The 21,409-nt window shown below is 38.0% G+C and overlaps 1 protein-coding gene across 3 annotated transcripts in view; it reads left to right on the top strand.

The window, feature by feature from the left end:
* DTWD2 (DTW domain containing 2) overlaps positions 1-21,409 on the top strand; it is a 192,523-nt gene that overhangs the window by 111,525 nt on the left and 59,589 nt on the right. The window lies entirely within an intron of this gene.

Raw genomic sequence — 21,409 nt, 5'->3', positions numbered from 1 at the left:
GTTCAAAAAATTTGGATTTTGAAATGTCGGAATATTTATGTTGACATTGCTGAATTGAAATGTTTCATTTTGCTTTGTTGAATGGACTCTAAACATTTAATTTCAGTTTGGTTCAGTACTACGCCACATCCACTTGAGCTGCTTTAGTGCCTCATGGTTGCTGTGGTTGGGGTGCCACATGCTCCCACCCTTTTCTGTGAGCTGAGTTCCCAGGCCAGATTACTTGTCTCTTGATGCACAGTGGTCACATGAATCCCATGATTCACCATACTGGTTCAACTAGAGGGGAGACTGTGGTGCATCCTGGGAAATGTAGTAGTCCTGCCAGGCAGACTGTCCTATAGAAGAAAGAATGCAGTCATGAGATATTAGAACTGCAGCTCCCATGAGGCATTGTGGCTGCTCCAGCAAACATACACAATGTCAAGCTGACCTTGAAAAAAATCGGGTTGGCATGACCAATTGAAATATTTTCAGTTTGACTTGAACTGAAACGAAATTTTTCCAATGGGAAAATTTGAAAAATGTCAGGGAGGTTTTCCATTTTGTGGAAATGGATTTTCTGTCCAAAAAAAGCTTCAGCAGAAAATTCCAAACCAGCTTTAGCTTGAACTCAGGACTTCAAAAGGTTGTTGTTGGTAGTAAGGCCTCTTAATAAAATGTTTGCAGTGGTGAAGTTGACATTTTTTTATCCTTATCCTATTTCCAGGTAAGTGTATGAACCTGAGTGTGAAAGTAGGATGTTGTGGCCTTTCAGTGCAAATTCTCAACTCTTCTACTCATGTCCAAGGGAAAGCTTGTAAGAATCCAGAATGGTTGTCAAATCACAGCTACTGAATATGGAGGGAACTTATAATGAAATATATTAGTAACATCACATTTTCTCCAGATATTACCATTAACAACAATAGGTTTTCCCCATCCAAGTACTCTAGATTATAATGTATGAATATAGCACTAACAGTTAGTGCTAATAAAATTAACAGATGTAGGTTCTAGTCCTGCTCTCAGAACTCTGTGAGCACAGCCCTGAAAAAGAATTGTGTAAATCAGTGGTGCTGTGTAGGATGTGTACACATGATTCTCAGTGCAGGATTGAAGACTTAATTTATTGTTGTTACATGATTAACCACTGTTATTTGGGCAGTTATTCCATCCTTTGTATAACAAGTTTCAGTCTAACACAAGTTACTTGTTTTACACAACTTGTCAGCCTGTTTTATTTTCTCCTAAAAATACCCTATATGAGTTAATCAGTTTAGTTGTGGATTTAACAAAGTGGTGTTTTGATCTAGAAGTCATGCTTCATCCACAACCAACTGTATTTTATCCTAAACCCAGAGCCTATGAAGTTTTTAAAAGTGATCTCCCATAAATACTTTAAAACTTTATAAATAGCCATAAGCAATATCTTTGGGGGGAGAAATATAAAACTTGAAACCTTAATGCAGTCCTCTCACAAGTAGTTTGTGGTTCCTATTAAATTATGCAGCAAGTGGATATTTTTAAATAAATCAGACCTGCAATAAGAGATGGCTGTTTCATTCTTACATATGCAGGGAGAAAGAGATAAGTATTGTTGTCAAAGCCAGGTCTGATCGGTCTTCTGTATTAGTTTGGTATGTGCTTCTGATAAAACACATGCTGGCCACACAGGCTACTGAAGGGAGGAAAAACCTTGTTTAAATAAATTTAACTGTTTGTATCCTTTTTTTTTTTCATATGGTTACTGGAAATAGCTCCCACTTGGAGACCCATTTAGGGCATCATGTGACTGGATATGCAGTAAGAAAAGAACACCACACCATATTTTGCCTCTCTATCTCTGCACAGAACTGGACCCTACAGAATCTCCTTCATGCGGTCTGGGGTTCATAATGGAGACTACAGTACTTGGGAGTGGGGCAAGGACTTGGGTAGGTGGGGGATGGGAGGAATAGATGTTTTAGGCAGGAAAGGTAATGCAGTGCTGTGCTTTATCTTTTTGGTGTAGCTGTTGCAGTCCCTGGAAGCCTTGGTAGTGGGGCTCCAGTAAAGCTGCATTACTAGATTACCATGGACCAGAGCTGGTGTACTGACTTCTGGCCTCTAGCATATTCCACAGAATACTTTAGATTTTGTGATGGGCCTGGTGGCCTTTCACCTGGGGGCATCCCAACTACATAATAAATTAATGCAAGGGGCTGTATTATCTTTTCTATCAATCTACTGGTGGGGTAGTCCTTGAAGCCATTCATGGTCAGGGAAGCCTTGGTAGCACAGGGCTACACTGGGGCACAGAGGAAGAGGGTATTTGACCTCTTGTTTATCCCCCACATCGAACTGTGAGGTTTGGAGGCTGCTTTCACGGGCTGTTTCTATACCTGGGGGAAGTTCCTGCCCCTTCGCTTCACAAAGAGCACCTTAAACCATTTCCTTTTCTTCTGAATCCTACTCAATGAGTTGTCTGCTATGACAGGACAGTCTTTTACAGCACTGGAACACTTAATTTCATTTTTGTTGTTGTTTTGTTTTAAATCCATTATTTTTAGTGGCCATTTTGCTTAATCAGCGTAGTTTAAAGATTACTGTTTGTGGTAGTTACTCTAACAGTATATTAGAAAACTATACTTCCCTACGCTCTCAGTAAAAATGTAGACTACAGGCAATTCCCATAATCTTGATGCTTAAAGCATTTACTGCCTTAAGCTTTTAATTCCAACAGAAATATTTTTATTTTCAGGGCAGAAGAAATGCTCTTCTGTTCCGAGACAGTGTGAAGAATAAGAAACCAACCCTTTTACAGGAGAATAGAGTAGGCAGGTCTTTAATTCGTTGAAATACACTAAAAATAGAGCATAAAATGTTTGCATTTGTACAGCTAGTTTATTGAAGTCAATAAAACTGTAGAATAAAATCTGATTTACAAAATTCAAATAATTTAATACTCCTTTGCACAACAAAGGCCTTTCAAAAAAACAGACATTCATGTTTTATAGTGTTACAGTCATCGCATTTCAGTATGTTTTAATATATTATGGGCCAGATTATGACCTCCATACAGTATTTATTTTTATGAGCAGATACTCCCATAACCAGTCCCACTGAAATCATAATTAAACTGTGTCAGTCACCAGTATAGCAGTGGACACTTCCTAGGCATTCAGGTGGTTGTATGTCTTACAATAAGTAGCTGGAGGCACAATCACTTTGTAAGACATAGTGCCCCTGAACACTGGAGAAGAGCATCCTTGGAACTTCCCACTAGTACACCTGTTTAACCCTTATAGTCAAAGTTATGCACTCATCTCAGCACAGGAAAGGATGGTGGTCTGAATCTGATCGATGCTGGTCTGTGCCTCCTCCAGGACTGCTAGTGCTATTGGCAGCATTAACAGACATGTTCTTACCTGATTCCATCTTTTACATCACACACATTCAATGTGTTTAGATATATTTATGTAGATTAAACTAAATTTGAATTATTTTTTTTCTGAGTACAAATAATTTGGTTAAGGTAGATTGGCGTACTTTATCAAAAGAGTTTGTTATACATTTTCAAAAAGTCCATTATTTCTGGTTTAAATCAGATGAGAAAACATTCTATGTATTTCTGAGTCCACAAGTGCTGGTCAAATGAGCATTTACACGACACCAGAAAAATGCTAATCCGTTTCGAAGGTCAGTTTTAGATTATCATTGCTTTTTTCCTTATTAATTAATGTTTGTATGGAACTTTACATTTTCAGAGTGCTTTGTGAGTGCTAAATATTATGAGTTATTAAAAACTTTGCATTCAGATAATATATTTTAAAAATTAACATATTGTATGTATTTGTGGAATGATATTGTTTCACTTGTACAGCCTTTTTATGTTAGTGAGCTTTAGAAGCTGTTATATCTATTGTCATGAATTAGGAGTAAAGTGTTTTAAATTTTTAATTGGAAAAATTAGATAAAAGTCACAAATATTTAACCATTAAAATATACATTATTCTGTTTATACTGGACCAGTTTAGAAAGCTCATAGTAGATGTTAATTTAGTCCATCAATGCAAAAAAGGCAGCGGCGGGAACCTTCCCATTATTTTCATTATTTTAGAAGTAATTCCAGTTGTTTTAATGGTATGAAATATAGTTCAGATCCCTCTTAATTAAGGCCTCAAATGAGCAAGTATTTAAGCATATGCTGAACTTTAAATATGAGTCTCATTGACATCAGTGCAACTCCTCACATGCTCGAAGCTGGGCATGGTTTTAAGTAACTTGGTGAATCCTTGCCCAAAATACTTGTGCAGCGTTTTCTTGTTAGGTAAAGTTTAAAAAAAATCACATTTTCTCTCTTGGAAATAAGTCCTGGAGATCCTCTGGTGATAGTTGAATAAATGATAGCCAGACCAAAGTTCTATCTCATCTTTAAAGTGTGTCCCAGGAAATCCAGCGGTATTTGCTGCAAGGTAGCATGTAGTCACTATCTGAAGGTGGGAAATTCTTTTACAGTTCCTTAGTGTGCACTTCCATGCTAAATATAAAACAGTTATGTCATCTACCAGACCTTTCTTGGTACGTGAGCAAAACTGCTTTAGTAATCCAAAAGAATGAAGAGGCAATGTTTCGTTCCCTAGTCCACAATCCAGGAGACTTTTATATTAGGGGCTGTTAGGTGATATCCAAATACATACCAGCCCGGTATAGAACTCTGACCAACACTTGCCATTCATTATTATTTATTTATTTACATATTTGCATTGTGGTAGAGTCCAAAGCCCCTAGAATTCTGGTCCTGTTGTGCTAGGTTCTGTACAAGCACATATCTATGATTCAGTGCTTGATCCAGAGAGCTTGGGAAGATGGATACTGGGGAAATGATTTGTCTCCAACAGTTCCCCATATTAGCAGACACTATCAGAAACTGTCTATGTGGGTAAACGGAACTTGCATATCCTTCACCACAAGTTTTAAATATTGACATTTTGAGCTCCAATCTTTCTTCTGCTTGTAACTTGCTTGAAAGGACTTTTTTATTGCTTCTTGAAATTCAAAGACTTTGCAACTGTTAATATTTGCAGAGGCAAAACTTAGTTAAGGCCTGTGAAGTAATGGAATCTTCATTACTGGAACTATGGCTTTTGGGCATGGGGGGGTAAAGGCGTGGCAAAGCACTCAGGACAGGTATAGGTGATCTAATAGATCTTTTCGTTTTCTTACTTCACAGGAAAAAAAACAAACTGTCATTAATCCAAACTTTCATTAATCTGGATTTAAATCCCCCCTTCTCAGCCAGAGAACAGACATAAGCTGAGATTCTCTTCCCCCAATATGTACATTACATGCATAAGGAACAATGAAAACCTGTTCCTGTTCCTCTTGATTAACAGATTCATTGCAGATTGCTAAAGAAGATCTGGGGCTTTACATTTGCCTTTGAGCACCTGATTAGCTTTGTGGGATGCCTGCAGAGAGTCACTGGATCCCAACTGGGATTTTTTGCTGGTTAGCCATGGAAGATGGCCAGTTCTAACATAATTTATTGTCCCTTTTTATAGTTATGAATGATGCAGTAGACCATACAAATTGCATTGTAACTTGCATTTCTGTTACTTGGTTTTGCAGGGAATGGGATGAAAGTAGCTGAACATCCTCAACAGATTTTCAGTGACTTTGGGAGTGGTGGTATCTACATGCATCCACCTCTTACTTTGTGTAAGAAGGTCCTTTACAATGTCTGTCAGGAAGGGTTTTGAGGGACACTGCTATGGGACTGATACACTGTGTGGCATTACCCCTTGGAAAAACCCATTAAGATAAATGTAGATCTTGTAAGCATTAATTCCTGTGGCTCTGTCCCTACTGGAAAATCCTCTCAGATTCAGGATAAGACACATATGGCGGTATTAGAGATGGAGCCATTGTACCAGGGAGCAAAATACTTTGTCCTTTGTATCAATCTCCTTGCTTTCTGCAGATGTCTTGAGATCTGTAGGATTTTGCACATATACTGGGATAGCAGTGGGGCTTAGAGGGCCATGTTTTCTGCTCACCCCATAGATATGAAAACATTGCATGCTGAATAGATATAAACTTGGGGATTTTGCTCTCCTGCCAAATTTTATGTGAGAGAGCATGATTGTCCTAGTATAAATTACTTGTTATTCTCTATTTAATATGTAGCTGATATATACAATCAAGGTGTCATGTTGATAAAGTACTCTTTTTCACTTAGAAGCATTGTTAAAAATATGTTGTACAGAAAGATTTGGGTAAAAATTTTTAATAATAGTTTACCAGGGTTTACTCTCTGTAGTTCTATATCTCCTTTTCATGAGCTGGGAGCTGGTGTCATTACATGGAAAATTGTGACAATTTGAAAGCCCATTATGTTCGGCCACATTAATGAACTTGATGTGAAAAGAGGATACTTTGGAATGGTGGTCGTTCAGATAAGACCTTCTACAGGTTTAGGTTGTCTGGTTCATTTATAGAGAAGTCTATTAAGAATGTGTGTTTTCTATTTTATATTTTCTCCTATCTTGGGAACTACCCACAACATTGCAGTCTGGTGTGACAATCAGGCTGTGTTGGTGTGGCGGGATCCCCAGGGTACAGCTTGGGACTGTGAGACCGCTATGCCCCCTTAACTTTCCAGCCTGGGCTGTCTCACAGTACTTTGCTAGTGACAAGCAGCAAACCTGTCCAGGTGCTGTTTCACTCAGCACAACCACATGTAGAGCCCCACACCCACTTAGATTGCATGAATGCTCACAGAGCCACTCATGAATCACACAGAGAAAGGTGCCAGCCAAATCCCTCCAGCTCCCAGCCTTGTACTTCAGGAGTATACCGTTTTGCACTGCTCAAGACCCTTTCTTGAGCAATGCAAGTTTATTAATTAGTTCACCACTTCATCAATGGAAAGTGGATATACACCAGCCTTTGTAAACCTGAGCAGATTTACCAAACACTTCAGGCAAACTCACTGGTAAAGATAAACAGTAAAATAAGTTAATTAATTACAAAAGATAGATTTTAAGTGATTTTAAGTGATAGGCAAAAAGTCAGAGTGGTTACCAAAATAACATAAAATATAAGCATGCAGTCTAAACCTTAAACCTTATCACACTAGACAGTATTTAGATCAAGCAGTGTTCTCATCCCACTGGATCTTACAGTCCTTAATATACAGGTTTGTCTCTTAAACCTTGGCCAGTCTCCTCTGTTGAAATCATCAGTCTTCTGAGCGTCCTTGTTGCTTGCAACATAGATCCTGGGGGGAGGAGAAAAGGCCCAGCATGGGGGCACTATGTTCTGTTTTATATCCTTAGTCCATGTGCTTGGAGAACACAAGTCCAGGCATGTCTGGTGGGCATTGCTGAGTCACCAGGCGAGGTTGAGCAATTCCCCTGGTGTGGCCTTGTGCAAGTGAGTCATTGCATTGTATCACTCTTGCTAGACAATGGCTGTTGATGGTTGTTCGACACCCACCTGGGAGTTGGTTATCTTCCCGATTATTGTCTTTGGGGACCTAGTATCTGGGTGCTTCCCAAACCCACAGCATATTTTAGTGACAATCATACAACACAATTCTCATAACTTCATATGCATTAATGATATACATATTTAGCTAGAAACAGTGGCTTTCAGCAGATCATAACCTTTCCCTCAGGGGTGTGGATTTTTCATGCTCTGCAGAGATGTAGCTCTGCTGATTTAAGTTCCTGGTGTAGGCCAGCCATTTGTTGGGAAGAGTAGGAAGAAGTCTGCATCCAATACTTTCTCCAAGATGCGGGATATCTTCTCTCAGGGTGGGGCAAGAGAAGAACATTGACGTTTTCTCCTGCTCCCTTAAACATATCCTTGAGTGATACTGGCAGAATGTAAGAAAGACTCCAAGGTGAATTATCTATACATTTTGGCAGTTTCTCAGTTTTTCATATCTAGGTTAGAGATATTGGATCTCATCCTTTCACAAGTCAATGATTATATTCAGTAAAACACTAGCAAACTATTCCACAGTGATCCCTTTTGTAAGTTTTCAATGTGGTTATGGATCCCATATTTGAACATAAGGGAAATTTTCCCCTTCAAGAATCTCACTTTCAAAGAAGTGTGTTTAGTTGCCAGGACTTTAGCTTGAGTTCCTTCCTTTATATCACCTCCCTGTCTTCAGATTTTTTCTGGATCAAACAATATTTCCTTGCCCCCCAGAGTTTATTCTAAAGGGCAATAGACTTTTGTATTAATTAAACAATTGTTCTATTGACCCTAGGTCTAGTGCCTTCTCCCTCACAGGGGGAAAAGTTTTCTGTTCTGTACATAATGTGACTGATTAAATTTTACCCCCTCATGCACAACCAGTAAGAGAACATGTGCTGCTTTTCATCTGCTTCCAGCAAGAGAAAACAGCATGCAGTGCTTCCATTGCCTGCGAAATAAAAGATTACATCCAGTTGGTTTAAGACTACCCAAAGGTTGCATCTGCATCCTTACAAATGTTACTCCTATACAGCAGCATGTCAACCTTGTGCTTGGAGGGATGAGGCACTGGCCTCCCTGATCTGTATACCTGGTCCTCCCCCAACACATTTATTTGCTATTTTCAGTTGGACCTGTAGTAGTCTCTGAATTCAGAAGAACTGTCATGCAAGCTACACTGAAGCTGCTTTACTAGAGCGTTTATTAATCGCTACGCTTCTGATAGTCAGTGCTTTCAGCTGATCACATGGGAGGAAAGGGCCATGTGACAAGAGAGACTCACAGATTATCCAGTTTATTGTGGTTCTCTTCTAGCCTGAATTCTCTGCCATATCCCCTCAAGCAATGTTGCTTAGAATAGCCAATTTATTCTTCTCTTTACTTATTCTGTAGCCTATTTCTTGAGTTGGAAGTTTCTCTGAAGAGCAGGACTGCGGGAGTTGGCTGACAGATCTTGTCTTCCATTTTCTCTTTGGTGGATCTATAATGCTGATAGTCAGGGTTATTGCCGTGTAGGATGAGATAAATGACAAATCAAATTTCCTGGTAACACCCTTTCATTATTCTGTATTATAATGTATTCAATTTTACTTTTGTTTAACCATTAGCTTTAAAGATACAAACTATATTTAATACACAAATGCCTGCTTGGTCTGAAAATATTTCTTGTATTCTTAACTTGGATGAAAAGAAATTAATAATATCTCTTCATTTTAAAGTACAATACAGTGTTGTAAGCAATTGCCATTTAGAAAAGAACTATACAGGCCTTCAGATCAGAACGTCAATAAAGCACCCAAATATTTATTATGTGTAATCAAATTTTTAGCATTTTTAATCATATGCCTGCTGCGCACTAATTTCTCAATGCTCCTATTTATAAATAAATAGCCCTAGCCATTATTATTAACAAGGATGTTCATTAGAGAGTTCCCCAAACAGTTGGTGAGCGCCATCAATAATCTGTTGCCATCTAGTGTTATTAAGAATAATTAAGAGAATTATGAAGCTCTAATGGAAAGTTTAAAGGAAAGTCTTGTCTTCAAATGGAAGAGAAATTGAGGGTTAAGGAAACAATTTTGAAACTATAATATTTTTAACTACTTCCCAGCTGGAATTCCATTGCTACTGTTATTTTTCCATGTTCCATTGAGAAAAATGCAATTGTTGGAAGGTACTTGGTTAGCACAGATGACCATGCTTATACTAGAAGGGTTCAGCAACAGGTAGAAAGTTTTGTCAAATAGCTGAAAATCGTAGTTCTTTAGTCGCACAACTTAAGCTCTCAAACCAAATTTGAAATGTCCTCAAGATTTTTCATGTAAAACCACAAACAACAAAGGGGTTGTATCTCTTCCTCCTCTGTAATCCTGGGCACTGATGTGTTGTGAAGCTTTTTCTCATAGCCCTGACACCAGCATCCTGCTCACAGTACAATGGTCTCACCCCGGCTTCTTGGTTACTCCTTGCAGAATGACACCAACAGCCATTACAGTCCCGAGGCTCCCCCAGTGCATTTCCCCTGCAGTTTCCAGTCCCTTTCATTGGACCCTCACAGATGTTAAGTTTGCTGCCTCCAAAGAGACAAAGTGCACACACTATCCTGGTACTTTAGCTGAGGCTTTTACTCAGGCAACCTTAAGTCTGCACCCATAATGCCACCCTTACAACAATCAAACCCTAACCCTAGACCTTACTCTTAATTGTAATGACCATCTGTGGGGACAGAGAGAAGGTTATTGAGTGAATATTACCTGCATCACCATAATAGAAAAGCTCAGAACATTCAAAAGAAAGTGTACCTTTACTTCTAATTTCAAGGAATTTTAATTCCTGTCTGTTTTCAGAAAAATACAATGTTCTCCTGGGCATTTTGGCTGAAGTAAGTGATGTATAGATTCTTTCCGCGTAACTCCTGATCAGTGAAGTGTTTAGCCTGCCTGGGAATTTCTTTTAGTTTGTATAAAAGGTTTCAGAATTACTCCGGGAGAGAAATCCCTGGAGACTTCTTGAAAGCTGCATAGAGATTCTAAGCCTCGAATCTTGCAAGGCTTTCAGGAACATATCCCATTTTTTTCTCAGACAGCCTCTTGCCTTTGTATGTGACTTCTTTCCTCCTGCTCCCCATATAGGACCACATATCTCCCATGTGGCTTTCCCTCTTCTGTTCTTTCCAGAATAGAACTATACCCCAGGTATATCCAACTATACCCAGAGTGGTATCTCCTGCCCGTCATTCTCTCCATGTTGCCTATACATGCTCATAAATTGCCTCTGGGGCTATGTGCCTTTTGCAAAGCATGCATAAAATGATGCTTATATATTATTCCAACGTCAGACTGTTCATGTACTATCAAACTGATGAGTATTATATGCTTCTATCCTGTATATTCTGTACACTTCAAAATATAGATGTGTATTTGCTTAAAATATACATATTATTTTTAAGCATCTGTGTGCATTTGTATTCTCATAATCATACCTTTTAAATACTTCCATAACTCCCATGTTCGCGTCTTTAAACCTATGAAAATATGTCTGCTTATTAGGGACTCCGCGAAGAGTGAAGTTTAATGTTTGTGTGTGATCTTTTTAAGGGATAGGAACCAAAAATAGAAACATTTTGAAAAATGAGTAACAAGAAGAGTAAAGGATTTCAGCATGGTAGGTGAATCAATGAACGCACAAACAATGATCTGGTACCTCTGACAATTCTTGATTTATTCATATATATTACTTCATCTATCGTCTATTTCACAATCAGAAAATCATACCATAGTTTATTGCTCCAAGATTATGAGCCAAATTCTCCTGTGTAAATATGCAAAACTTAATTTAACTCTATGGTCCTACCCTCATTTTACACTAGCAGAGAATTTGGCCCTATGTCTGTGTAATAGGATGATTTGTTTCTTTAAGGGCTGTAGGGGCTAGAACCGGCTGGTCTTGTTCTGAGGCAGAACCCCTTTAAGAACCAGTGTTTGGGACTGATAGGCTGCAGGTTGTATTTATCAGCCCCAGCAAGGAAGGGGTCATGAGACTGAGTCTCCTGATTGCTTGCTTCCTGGGGAGTATATAAAGGAGTGCTCCCAGCTCAGCATGGGGAGCTGGAAACAGGTGAGAGCTATAGGGAGGCTCTCATATAACAGTGAGCGAATGAGTGCTGCAGGGAGTAGGAAGGCTTCTGCAGGGTCAAGTGAAAGAATCCAGTTTGTATATGACTCAGGATGGCCTGCAGAGTATAATCCTGCAGGCTAGAAAAGAGAAGGCAGCAGAAAGGCTCATGCTGACTTCCAGAGAGAGGGCCTGTGGAGTTTAAGAGCCGCAGGGAGTGAGAAGGATATGATAGAGATGCTGAGCTAGTGTTAAATAGCTTTATTTTGAAGAAATAAAACTGTGAAGCCCTGAAGAAAGGGGACTTGAAATCCGGAGGATGGAGAGTGTTCTTTGGTACCGGGACTGGTGAGTTAGTCCACATTCCCTACTAGTAATATTAGTTATTCCTCTTTCTGTGGAAATTTCCAGGGTGTAACAAATTAATTCCTTGCTGTGGTAAGCATTTGGTCAGTAAAACTTCTGCCTTTTAAAATACCTCATACCATGTCTCTGCCAGTCCTAATAACTTCCTGGACGCTTCATTGCAACTATGCATTAACTATTTTAAACTACTTCTTGGAGGCTATGACAAACAAAAGAGGTCGCATAATTAAATCTATTTTAAAATTACACAGCAGTGCTCCTTTACTGAAAGTTTGCCTGTGATGTTTGCTCTAAAGTATTGTTGCCTATCATTAAAATTAGGGCTGTCAAGCAATTAAAACAATTAATCACGATTAATCGTACTGTTAAAAATAATAGAATACCATTTATTTAAATATTTTTGGATATTTTCAACATTTTCAAATATACTGATTTCCGTTTCAATACAGACTACAAAGTGTACAGTGCTCACTTTATATTTATTTTCTATTACAAATATATGCACTGTAAAAAACAAAAGAAATAGTATTTTTTCATTCACCTAATACAAGTACTGTACTGCAATTTCTTTATTATGGAAACAAAACTTACAAATGTAGAATTCTGTACCAAAAAAACCTGCATTCAAAAATAAAACAATGTAAAACTTTAGCGCATAAAAGTCCACTCAGTCCTACTTCAGCCAATTGCTCAGACAAACAAGTTTGTTTACATTGCAGGAGATAATGCTGCCTGCTTCTTGCTTACATCACCTGAAATTGAGAATAGGTGTTCGCGTGGCACTGGTGTAGCTGGCGTCATAAGATATTTACATGCCAGATGTGCGAAAGATTCGTATGTCCCTTCATGCCTCAACCGCCATTCCAGATGATATGCGTCCATGCTGACGGGTTCTGGTCGGTAACGATCCAAAGCAGCGTGGAGCGACGCATGTTCACTTTCATCATCTGAGGCAGATGCCACCAGCAGAAGGTTGAATTTCTTCTTTGATGGTTCAGGTTCTATAGTTTCTGCATCAGAGTGTTGCTCTTTTAAGACTTCTGAAAGCATGTTCTACACCTCACCCCTCTCAGATTTTGGAAGACACTTCAGATTCTTAAATCTTGGGTCAAGTGCTGTAGCTGTGTTTAGAAATCTCACATTGGTACCTTCTTTGCTTTTTGTGAAAGTGTTCTTAAAACGAAAAGCATGTGCTGGATCATCTGAGACTGCTATGACATGGAATATATGGCAGAACGCGGGTAAAACAGAGAAGGTGACATACCATGCTCCCCCAAGGAGTCAAAAATTTAGCACATTTTTTTAACGAGAGTCATCAGCATGGAAGCATGTCTTCTGGCATGGTGGCCGAAGCATGAAGGGGCATATGAACGTTTAGCATATCTAGCATGTAAATACCTTGCAATGCCGGCTACACAAGTGCCATGAGAATGCCTGTTCTCGCTTTCTGTTTACATTGTAAAAAGAAGCGGGCAGCATTATTTCCTGTAAATGTAAACAAACTTGTTTGTCTTAATGATTGGCTGAACAAGAAGTAGGATTAAGTGGACTTGTAGGCTCTAAAGTTTTACATTGTTTTATTTTTGAGTGCAGTTATATAACAGAAAAAAATCTACATTTGTAAGTTGCACTTTCACGATAAAGAGATTGCACTGCAGTACTTGTATGAGGTGAATTGAAAAACACTTTTTTTGTTTATATTATTTTTATTACAGATATTTGCACTCTAAAAATGATAGTGAGCACTGTACATGTTGTATTCTGATTTGTAATTGAAAGCAATATATTTGAAAATGTAGAAAAACATTCAAAAATATTTAATAAATTTCAATTGGTATTCTATCGCTTAACAGTGCGATTAAACTAAGATTAATGATTAATTTTTTAAATTGTGATTAACATTTTTGAGTTAATCGTGTGAGTTAACTGCGATTAATCGACAGCCCTAATTAAAATGTATAGCTGCATAAAGTACAATTTATTTTACTGTCAAAATATAAACCAGATATAAATTTAGGGAATATTTTCCAAATTTTATGCCATTAATACAGAGGTTATTTTATTGTACTATTTTCTTAGTTGGAATATATAACTCTATGAAGATGAACTGCAAAGTGCAAAAAAAAAAAAAGTTCCTGTTTTATCTTTGAAGCATTCAGATGGCACTATAAGTATTAAGATTTTAAAAAAATATCTGCTGGCTTTTTAAACATATAAAATATAAAATCTTGACTCTTTTTCCTGGAGGACTTTTCAGAGGACTGGACAGGTTTTGAGATTATGACATCAGGGGAGTTAAGTCAATGGAACCTGAACAGTTGAGAAAAGAGGAAGAATTGTTGAATCATACTGTTTAGAACTCTTTGTGATATCTTTTGTGTGTGGTTTTTTTGTTAATACCTATTTAATTCAGATCAGAAATGAGGATATTCATAGCTGAACCCAGCAACTGCCTCCTCCATCAGTACTGTTTTGGTTTTGGTGATTTCTTGTTATGGACATATTATTAGCATGGAACACCAACAAATTACGAAGCAAGTTTACGAAGGGATGCCACTACATGACCGATGAAAAATATCCTCCAAATGAAATCTTTATTGATGTACTGGACTATAGGTAGTCTTAGAAACAGGTAAAGCTACCATTTTGGCTGAATGGGTGTGATAGGGAAGCAGACAATGAATGGCAGAGGATATGTGTTATATGTTTGTTCTTTAATTTATAAAATGTTACAAAACTGAAGGGAAATGGGTGGGTGGGTTTGTAAAAACAAAACCTTTAAAAACATTATTTCTGTAATTTTAATTGTATTATAATTAATAGAAACAGATGATTCCCCCAAAACAAACTAATTGCTGACTTACTAACTTTATCCCCTCAGGCAACAGCCTGGGAGATTTCTTGCATACTCTGTTAAAGGTCAGCAAACTCTGGGTCTTGGACTAGCCATGGAAGAAATTCCAGAGCTGAAAATCTTCCACTGAGGAACACTTCCACCAGCCCCTGGATATTTAAAGCTGTGGATTATTAGTTGAAGCACCACAGCTGGTCTCAAAGGCTGTTGTAATACATTTGGCGACACCTCTCATATCCAGGACTCAGACTGAATAGGACTTTAGATTGCCATCAACACCTTGAATTTCAGTCAGAAACTAATAATGAGACAGTGCAAATCTTGGAGAGCTGATGTGATGTGTTGCCTGTGACTAGCCTCACTTCAGAGAGGCAGCTGCATTTTACCTCTGCTGTAGTCTCCAAGTGGTCTTCATGGGAAACCCTGTGGAGAGCATGTTACAGCAATCCAATATGTGTCACAAACGGTAGAACTGAGAGAGAGGTGAAGATTTGGGGGCGGGGCAAATTAGGCTACTAGTTCTGTCTGAGATGCCCAAAACAAGCAGAGGTCCAAAAATACCCTGAAGTTGCAAACCCCTTTGGCAAAGAATGGATAAAATCCCCTCACTAGCTGGAGTAGAATCCAATCCTATATTATCAAACTGCTCCGCGATCCACAACCTTCCCTCCATATTATCATTTCAGATAAATGCCAGCCATGTATCTCTTATACCCACTGACTTGAAGATTTTAATCTGGTAGGTTGAAAAATTCAACCCTTTCATTTTTAAAAAATCAGCTTGTAGACCCTCCTGAAAACAGTATTGAACATATATTTGTGACTAATTGAAAACATAAAGGACAATAGACTTATATAAACGGAAAGCATGTGTATAGGTTGAAAAAGAGAGAGAGAAAGGAAACTAGGAGAGATTATTAGTCTACCCATTCTATGCATTTGAACATCATGTCACCTTAACTATGAACTTAATAGAGATTTCAGTGGACTTTGGATCAGACACCTGAGGAGCATGTACCTGTGATCATCATCATTTCGATGCGACTTTTGTATGAAGGATAATGAACAGCCTCATCATTTACAGCATGATCATTTGCAGGCTCCTCATCAGTGATTAACTGACAAAAATTTGTAGAAATGTGACAGTCACCACATTCTAAAATGTGATTATGGATTCTCACTTGTTACTGTTCAAGGGATGTATGTGTCTTAACTGTGAACATTATAAAAACCATGGTGACTGATTAATAGAATTATCCATAGCAGATGCGGTCAAAGATAGTACTGTGGCAAGAACTTTTTACTCATAGGATCTTGTAAAGTAATTGAGAAAATAAAAGGAATTGCTTTTTCCTTCCACATTGATAGATTGAATTTATGAAGCAGTTCACTTGTGAGGTCAAAACATGCAGATTAATTAGCCGTAGTATGTGTTTTAAGACAGTAACAAAATTCAGAAGACGGAGCCAGCTCAAGGCTATAATATGATGTCAAACATACAAGACTACCAGATGGTATAAAAAGCTATTAATGTGGTATAACTAGATATTCATAATATCTCAGTAAATTATAAACCTACAGCGTCTGTTTCTTTGAAGTCATTCTCAGCATTTCAGTCAGATTCTCAAGTCCCATATGGTATTCTCTGTGTGTATACCATAGAGCATTTTCAAATATTAATAATGCAAACCTGTCTACCACCAAGAAATAGAAGATATTGCCAAGCTTGTGAAAAAGGATTTTGCAGAAAGACACAAGAAAAGCCTTCCTTTTCCAACCAACCATGTACAAAGAATAATTGGAATAGATGCTCATTGAGCCTGGGATCGAAACAAAATCCTCTCCCCTCTTATGCTGGATAGGAGAAGGATATTTAAAAAAATATTTTGAAGCCTCTTCAGATGGTTAATTAATATGATTATATCATTGATTTAGAAAATCAAATTTTGATTCTAACTAGAAATAGGAGAAATAGAAATTTGAATGTTTGCATACACCAGTAAATTTAACAGCCCATCAGTGTTTCTGTTATTAATATGGGCTAAGCAACATTTTAGCCATTTTAACTTACTACTGCTCACTCTGAGGATTAGGCCCTTAACTCTCATAAAAATAAACACCAAGAAATGAATATAGTATAAAGGTTTGGTTTTAACTCAGACATCTGAGGGCATTCTGAATGACAGCTGCTGAGTGAGGGGGTGAATTCCATGTATAGGGGGTGCACAAGGTATACCGAAGTGACTAAATTAGGTAGTGGAGAATGGAAAATTCTTGTCATTGTGAACTAAACTACCTTTGAATTTATGAACATCCTGTTCTCTTTACTTAGGGAAATAATCACATTATCAGATGTGTTCGGGATCCTGTGGGTAAGAACTGATATTTTGCTTTCAAAGTTGTTAGTGTCTTTGTCTTTACCTTTAGTCACTTTGACTTAAATGTGCCCAAAATACAAACCAGGAGTCTAAATTTCTTCTATACCAGGTATATCTCAAAAGGGAAATAAAACAGAAAATAATTTTTTTTACTACATCAATGAAAATGGATATGCATATATAGCTGGATTTCAAAACCCAAGCACTCTGCACCTAAATTGGCAATTGTGTGTAGATTATCAGTGAATAGTTTTTGTTAAGAAATTTCAGATGTCATTTTAAGTATCTAACTGTTCTGAAAATCCATTCGTGGTTACGTGCACAGGCACAGAGTTGTGTGGTCATCTGAATACACTCGGACTAATGTTTGTGCATGTAATGAAGATATTCAGAAAGACTTATAGAGATTTTTTTTTTGTCCTTGATGTGTTGATGTTGGATTAGTTTGGTGGTGCTCTGGGTCTACATGTATATTTTGTGACTAAATAACCTGCTTCATTGATGGATGCTGTAGAATTTACAATGTCTTCTTTTACTTTGTACCCAGGTAATATCAATTGTAGGAATGTGTCCACTGCTAATTTTTGCATTTTCTCAAGTACAGCTTCTGTTTTACTGATCTGGAACCAAGAATAAAATGGTCCAGTGCCTAGCCACAGCCCTGCACTGACATAATATTTTCATGCTTGATATCATCTTCCAAATGTGAAAATCTCTGTGAGGAAACTGTTCCCATGGATGATCATGCTGCATTTCCCCAAAATGTGCACCCTCTTCCTAGATCACAGGGCCACTTTGCAATCGGCTCACTTTTTGAAAACCCTTAGGCTCAGAAATTCTCCTTGCATATCTGGTTAGTCATCTGCGCAGATCTGTCCTGGCCACAGTACATAAGATACCTCTTTCCCAAATGCTTGCAAAGATGAGTAACACATACTAGTAGCCTTCTCCTGAACAATGCATTAAATAAAGGGGGGAAAAAACAGGGCCCAGGACCATGGAAAAAGCTTCATATAAAGTAGTAAACTATTATAAATGTGTAATCATTGAAGTGTTTTAATGGGGACGCTTGTCTTGAAACTGAACCAGTAGTGGAACATTAAGTACCGAAGGGGAAAAGGTAAAGCCTTCGTCACAGGACGCTTCAGCAAGTTTGGGTGCAGAAAACATCAGCTCCACTCACTTCATGGGGATGTAGATAGCTAGGTGACTGCACACAAGCGAAAAGTAATACACCTTGTTCCCTAGTTTATAAACAATTATTGGGATTCATGTTCTGATTCTCAGATAGTATAAATCAACATAAAAGCTACATGGACTTATACTAGCTGAGAAGTTAGTTGGCTCATTGTGTAGAGAGTGTGGTGTCCCTCACTCTATCAGCAAGAAGTAAAAAGTTTTGATTAAATGACTAGAACCTAAGATGACATGCACGTGCTTTCATTTTTGTTTCATATTGGAGATGTTGAAAGTAGATTTCCTTCTCTTTGCACAGATCAAAGCAAGATTTAGGCTATTTCAGCAAGTAACAGAGAGGGTAATTTGATAGCCAATAAAGAAAATACATGACTCCTGTTGTTTTCTTGCTCAAGCAAGTAAATATCCTGTTTTCAGAAGATCATAAAGCATATATGTGGGGTAGGGAAGCAAGTGAGATTCCTCATTTTTTTCTGTTAGTGTAAACTATTTGGGTATATTTTTTGTATTTTGGAGCAAGAGCAGTTCTAAAGTGCTGGTTTTGCAAATAGCATTGCTTGCATATAAGATTACAGGTTTGAAAAATATGCCTATTGTATGATAACAGATTCTGCTGGATTTTTCTCTTGCTTATTTTAAGTACTTTATGCTGACTGTGGGCGTGTTCCTAACAGTCTTAACATTCCTGATTCCTGCCCATTCCTCCCTTTTTGGCTTGTTGTTCTGTTCATTAATATGGTATGAAGAAAACTCCAGACTAGGACAAAAAAATTTTGATTTTCAAAGGGGAGTATTAGGTCAGATGCAAAGGAAAATATTTAGGATGCTTCAAGTATAGGGTCAAATTTTCACAAACTTGAGGCTTGTTGCATCTGAAAAAACAAATGCAAACACAAAAGCAGATTGTTGTAGACAGAATTGATAGATGTTTATAAATATGGGTATTTGCATGTGGAAGTACCTTATGCACATAGACTTACTAGCTTCTGTTTGCACATGGGCCTTAACTATTAGAACATGTTAGTCCACAGATTTGGGGAGAGGGGGAGGGAGGGGTTTAACCTTCTTGGAGAGGGAGAGACAGGTCTGAGACTCAAACCTTAACAGTAAACCCAAGAGTTAGATGTCCAATTCACTTCCAATATCTTCAGATAATTTACAGCTGCTTTTTTTCTTCTTGCAGTCGAGACTTCTTGGAATGAAGGAAGTATCTTTCAAAAAGTACAAATCTTTTCTATCTTCTGCTGTCCATAGTCAGTCACCTGACCTTGGCTGACACTGTGTATGCTCATGTGTTTTTGTTCACTACAAAGCAACTAAAACTGTTCACTCGGTTGCATTATTTGATTTGCTGATTATCCTGAAGTACCTTGTTTTATGATATTAATTTTTTTGTGGTGAATTACTCCATGAATTGCTACAGGGTGCTGTTAAAGTGAGTTAAAAATAATTAAAAACCTGTTGTGGCTAACTGGTTCTTTCCATTCATGCTCTGGCTTTTAGGCCTGAAGTAGGTGTTGTTCCAAAATGGGAAGGTGGTGGGTGGGCATTCTATTAATTTAGATGGAATATATTGGCCAAAAGTGTTAGCATAACCCAGTTACTATCTAACATTAAACAGTGTTAAACAAGGCTTAGGGTTTGGTATATAGCGACCTCAGCCTGCTTAGTACCGCGGCAAACACACCATCAAAAATCCTTTTAACCTTTTATTAAAGATAAAGAAGAGGGAAAACAGTGAAAATATTTGAAATGTAAAGTATTAAATGAAGCTCTCATTTTAGCAGTGCCCCTTATTCCCTTTTCCTTTAGCCAGGAGAGGGTTTTTAGAAGAGAAAACTCCCTTGAGGGACAGTCTCTTAGTTGATATCAAAGATGGTACTAACTGCCCTTTTGGGGAAAAGAGAAGATGTTAGTTGAGATGGGCTCAAGGAGCTGGTGCTGCTGTTAAAGTCCAGTCCACTTTCATCCTAGGTGGTGGTTGGGAGTCAGCTGAAGCTGGTTTGAGGTGGCAGTGTCATCTGGGTCACTCTCTCTGGCCCAGTCTGGTCAGAACATCTCTCAGGATCAGATGGACAATGGCTTAGGGTTCTCAGAGACAGTGAAGGTGGCAGCAATGATGGCGCAGCTTGCTCCAGTATCCCATTTTCCTCCTGAAGTCTCTTGCTTTATGGATAGACAAAGGGAGTGCTGGGCAGAGTAGTCTATCCCATTATTTTGTCCATCAGTTAGGCATCGTTTCCGATGCACCCATTTTGGTTGATTGATTTCTGATTCTTTTTTATCAAGAATTTGCTTTTCTTTTTTATCAAGAATTATATCAACTCACTCCTTGAGTTATATCAGTAGGCCTTTTTGTTTGGACTAATTGTCTTTCTGCCTCCCTTTCATACCTTTTCCCATCGATATTTGTTGTTATAGATTACTGTGCATTTTATGAACCTTCACTCACTTGTTAAAGTTGAACTCACAATTAAGGTAAATTTGTAGGCCCACTTATCACATCAGTAGTACTGAATAAAAACAATGCATGGTGTTAGAGTACATTTTTCAAAGCTCTTCTGCCTGTGGCTTTCTGGTATTACAAAGGCTTTCTCTCCCATGCCTGGGCACTTTGAAGTACCATTTAACATTGACATCATCCAAACAGATCCAAGGAGCACTTTGTCAGAAGACAGGCAGGAGACCTGTTATAACTATATAATGATAATCATGTTTAGATACTGAAGTATCTTTGGAATGCAAGCTGGTTAGTACAGACATTGTAAAGAATGGCTGTGCACAAATGTGATCCAAAGAGCAGCTGGTCCATGTGCTGTTAAATTGGTATTTACTGCTGTGCTCATTCTTCAATCATCTTTAATCAGACTTGAAATTCTAAATTACTGTAATAGTTCTCGATTTTAAGCAGCTCAGAACAGTGGTTTTCAACCTTTTTTTTTCATTTGCAGACCCTAAAATTTTTTGGAAATCTTAGACATAGTCTGTTGACTTCCGGGGGTCTGCGGACCACAGGTTGAAAACCCCTGGATTTCAACATCCATATGGG

This window comes from Lepidochelys olivacea, assembly GCF_965140295.1.
Source record: "Lepidochelys olivacea isolate rLepOli2 genome assembly, chromosome: 5".
NCBI classification, from domain to species: domain Eukaryota; kingdom Metazoa; phylum Chordata; order Testudines; family Cheloniidae; genus Lepidochelys; species Lepidochelys olivacea.
Note: the sequence above shows the minus strand (reverse complement) of the source record. Positions and strands in the feature narration are given on the sequence as shown.